The sequence below is a fragment of the Colobus angolensis genome, unplaced genomic scaffold, assembly GCF_000951035.1.
Source record: "Colobus angolensis palliatus isolate OR3802 unplaced genomic scaffold, Cang.pa_1.0 Scaffold117, whole genome shotgun sequence".
Taxonomy (NCBI): domain Eukaryota; kingdom Metazoa; phylum Chordata; class Mammalia; order Primates; family Cercopithecidae; genus Colobus; species Colobus angolensis.
The window spans coordinates 4,656,498-4,661,304 of record NW_012112808.1 but is presented as its reverse complement, the minus strand read 5'-3'; the positions used below and the strand labels follow the sequence as shown (position 1 = coordinate 4,661,304).

The 4,807-nt window shown below is 46.0% G+C and overlaps 1 pseudogene; it reads left to right on the top strand.

Moving 5' to 3' along the window:
• Window positions 1–1,190: 1,190 nt before the first annotated feature.
• On the top strand, window positions 1,191–3,204 carry LOC105527244 (annotated as a pseudogene).
• The last annotated feature ends 1,603 nt before the right edge of the window (window positions 3,205–4,807 follow it).

Sequence of the window (4,807 nt, the reverse complement as noted above, 5' to 3'; positions counted from 1 at the left end):
CCGGGTGCACAGGCAGCAGGGCGGGCCTCTCTACCCGCAAAGCCTCCTCACACCTCATTGGCTCCAAACCGGTCACAAACTGCCCCTGAGCCATTTCCTGTGGCTTGTAAAAGATCAATGCTGATTGGCTAGGTGTGATCCATGTGCCCTGCCCTGGAGCTGGGATGGAGCCACTGGAAGCGCACAGAGGAAAAGTGAAGGAGGGGAGTGTCAAGGAAATCAGAACCCAGCTGCCCTTACTGAGAGAGTGGGACTGGGTGAATCTTAATGTGAGGTCTCCCAGACTCTAGTATTCAATTGCAAGTAGTTTGAGAGATGATTTCAGGGAGTAGGGAAGCAAGATAAGAAAAGGAAGAGAGCCAATAAAGAAAGCTGCTTTATCGGCCTGGCGCGGTGGCTCACGCCTGTAATCCCAGCACTTTGGGAGGCCGAGGAGAGCGGATCACGAGGTCAGGAGATCGAGACCATCCTGGGTAACATGGTGACACCCCATCTCTACTAAAAATACAAAAAACTAGCCGGGCGTGGTGGTGGGCGCCTGTAGTCCCAGCTACTCGGGAGGCTGAGGCAGAAGAATGGCGTGAACCCAGGAGGCGGAGCTTGCAGTTAGCCGAGATCGCACCACTGCACTCCAGCCTAGGCGACAGAGTGAGACTCCGTCTCAAAAAAAAAAAAAAAAAAAAAAAAAAAAAAAAAAAAGAAAAAAGAAAGCTGCGTTATCAGTAAGTTATCTCTGCGGGCACCTGGAGCCCACTCCTCCTGGAGAGCTTGGGAGACGGTGTAGAAGATGCTTCAGAGTTCTCCCAACAGAGCGGCGGGAAAGCTGCAGTGTGAACCCGACAGCTCCTCATCTATCATTGATAGAGAACTTTCAGCTTGCCCTATTTGCCATCCTAGCCTACTCTTCAGGAGCGGGTGGGGGCGGGGAGGAGGAAGTGGGAGAGAGAGAGGGAGAAAGAGAACCTTCCGGCAGAGGAGGACTTCGAGGTGTTTGCAGTAACCAGCACTCAGTGTGTAGGGGTGCATGCCAAGGGGTTGTGCATGGCATATGGGCAGTGTCTGCCACAGGGTGCTGACAACAAATGTCCTGTTCCTTTCCCGCATCCCATCCACCAGGAGTCTTTTCCCATAGTAAGGACTAGGGCCTTCTCTGGCCCACCTAGGCAAGACGCCATTCCTTCTTCTGATAAATGAAGAAGAACATCAAACCCATAAACACAGAAATAAAGCAGTACCCAGAGCTTCCCTTAGTATTAAACACACCCTATTTCACAGGGACGTCTCCTGCAAAAGGAAAAAAGGTTTTGCAGGTACAGAGTCCTGGGCCAGAGGCTAAAGCTCTCTAAACCGCGTGGTTGACTCATTGGGCAGGAACAGATAAGCTGAATTTGAGACAACTCCACCCGGACCATGTGGAACAGGGTTGGGAAAGGGTAGATATTCAAACAGAACTCGGAGCTGTCACTGGGAGTGGAGTGGCTGGACGCTGCACCAAAATTCCCCACAGATGTTGGCTGCAATGGCAACTCTTTTATTTGTTGATCTACAAATATACAACATCCGTGAGTTCCCCAACACGAGTATGACAATTTAACCTCTTTACATTCTCTACTTCTCTGCTCTCTTTTTCCCATTATTTAATTATTAAATTCTATTAGTTACCTTTGTAACTTTAAAAAGAAGACCTTTATTTCTTTTTCTTGATTCATTAACCAAATTTTTAAAAATATTTTTTATTTTAAAAAGTATTTTATGGGCTATTTGCTTGGTTCTTGGTGTCTGGCTCTTCTGATTTTGTTTTCTTTTTCTCTTTCTTTCCTTCTCTCCTTCCTTCCCTTCCTTCCTTCCCTTCCTTTCTTCTCTTCCCCCCCTTCCTTCCTTCCTTCCTTCCCCTTCCCTTCCTTCTCTCTCTTTCTCTCTCTCTCTTTCTTTATTGCTTGCTTTCTTGCTTTCTTTCTTGCTTTCTTGCTTTCTTTTGGACAGAATCTCACTCTGTTACCTAGACTGGAGTGCAGTGGTGCAATTTTGGCTCACTGCAACCTCTGCCTCCCAGGTTCAAGTGATTCTCTTACCTCAGCCTCCTGAGTAGCTGCAACCACAGATGCATGCCATCACACCCAGCTAATTTTTATATTTTTAGTAGAGACAAGGTTTCGCCATGTTGGCCAGGCTGGTCTGGAACTCCTGACCTCAAGTGATCTGCCCGCCTCGGCCTCCCAAAGTGTGGGATTACAGGTGTGAGCCACCGTGCCTGGCCTCTGATTTTGTTTTCTTTCAGAAAATATTTCGACTGGGTGTGGTGGCTCAAGCCTGTAATACCAGCACTTTGGAGAGGCTAAGGAGAGAAGACTGCTTGAGCCCAGTAGTTTGAGACCAGCCTGTACAACATAGTGAGACCCTGTCTCTACAAAAAATACAAAAATTAGCCAGGCATGGTGGTGCATGCCTGTAGTCCCAGCTACTCGGGAGACTTAGGCTGGAGCCCAGGAGGTCGAGGCTGTAGTGAGCCATGATCACACTTCTGCACTCCAGCTTGGGCAAAAGAGGAGACTCCGCCTTTCTGTCTGGCAGCAGCCATCAGGTAAGCCACAGTGAGTGCATCCAAGTACAACCAGGAGCTATGGAGGGAGAAGCAGTCTGATCTCATGCGCTTTCTTCTGAGGGTCTGCTGATGGCAGTACTGCCAGCTCTCTGCTCTCCGCAGGGCTCCCCAGTCCACCTGGCCCCATAAAGTGCGCCGACTGAACTACAAGGCCAAGCTAGGTTGCATTATATATAGGATTTGTGTGAGCAGTGGTGGCCAAAAACACCCAGTTCCTAAGGGTGCAACTTACAGCAAGCCTGCACATCATGGTGTTAACCAGCTAAACTTTGCCTGAACCCTCAGTCCATTGCAGAGGAGCAAGCTGGACACCACTGTGGGGATCTAAGAGTCCTGAATTCTTACTGGGTTGAAGATTCCACATACAAATTTTTTGAGGTTATCCTCACTGATGCATTGCATAAAGCTATCAGAGGAAATCCTGACACCCAGTGGATCACCAACCAGTCTACAAGCCCAGGGAGACACGTGGGCTGACATCTGCAGGCCGCAAGAGCCATGGCCTTGGAAAGGGCCTTAAGTTCCACCACACTATGGTGGGTCTCGTCTTGCAGCTTGGAGAAAACTTGATACTCTCAGCTCCACCATTGCCACTGATATAAGTAAAGTTTGTAAAATTCATATCTAATAAACAATTTAGGACAGTCAAAAAATAAAAATAAAAAATAATGAGACCCTGTCTCAAACAAAGCACAAAATGTTTTGAAAAGTTTTTTATTCTTATTTTATACAGTAGAGACATACACTACATAATAATTAACTGATCCTTAATAACTTAGGACACTTGAAGGATTTCAAACTGGGCCTAAATCCTGTCTTTTAATTCTTCTGTCTTTTAAAAATTGATATATTATAGTTACACATATTTTGAGAGTACATGTGATATTTTGATACATGTGTACAATGTGTAATGATTAAGTTAGGGTAATGAGGATATCCATTACCTGAAACATTTATCTTTTCTTTGTGTTGGGAATGTTATAATTCTCCTCTAGCTATTTTGAGATATACACTAAATTGTTGTTAACTATGATTTCCCTACTATACTATTGGACTAGAACTTATTCCTTCTATCAAATTGTATTTTTGTGCATATTATCCAACTTCTCTTCACCTCTACTTCTCTCTACTAAGTCATTCTTAAAAGGTAATTTTTAAAACCTTGTTTTCACTTTATTTTAGATGTGTCTTTGTGTAAGGAGTTTATCATTGAGTTTTTTGTTTGTTTGAGACCGAGTCTCACTTGCCCAGGCTGGAGTGCAGTGGTGTGATCTCAACTCACTGTAACCTCCACCTCCCGGGTTTGAGCAATTCTCGGGCCTCAGCCTCCAGAGTAGCTAGCCCTACATGTGTAAGCTACCACGCCTGGCCAATTTTTGTATTTTTAGTAGAAATAGGGTTTTACCGTGTTGGCCAGGCTAGTCTCAAACTTCTGACCTCAGATAATCTGCCCATCTTGTCCTCCCAAAGTGCTGGGATTACAGGCGTGAGCCACCACACCTGGCCCATTTGTTTTTAGATGAAATTTCACTCTTGTTGCCCAGGCTGTAGTGCAATGGCGGGATCTCAACTCACTACAACCTCCACCTCCCATTCAATCGATTCTCCTGCCTCAACCTCCCAAGTAGCTGGGATGATAAGCATGTGCCACCATGCCCGGCTAATTTTTGCATTTTTAGTAGAGACGGTTTCACCATATTGGCCAGGCTGGTCTCAAACTCCTGTCCTCAAGTGATCCTCCCGCCTCAGCCTCCCAAAGTGCTGAGATTACAGGTGTGAGCCACATCACCCAGCTAATCAACTGATTTTTAAAATAGGGAGATTATCCTGTAATATCCAGGCAGACCGAATGTTTTCACAAGGGTTCTTAAAAGAGGAAGACAGCCTGGGCAACATGGCGAGACTCTGTCTCTACAAAACAATACAAAAATCAGCCAGTTGTGGTGGCAACCCATCCGTAGTCCCAGCTACTTGGATGACTGGGGCAGGAGAATCACCTGAACCAGGAGACGGAGGTTGCAGTGAGACAAGATTGTACCACTGAACTCCTGGGCAATAGAGCAAGACGCTATCCAAAAAAAAGAAAAAAGAAAAGAAGGAAAGAAGAAAGAAAGAGAGAAAGAGAGAGAGAGAGAGGAAGGAAGGAAGCAAGGAAGGAAGGAAGGAAGGGAGGGAGGGAGGGAGGGAGAGAGAAAGAAAAAGAAA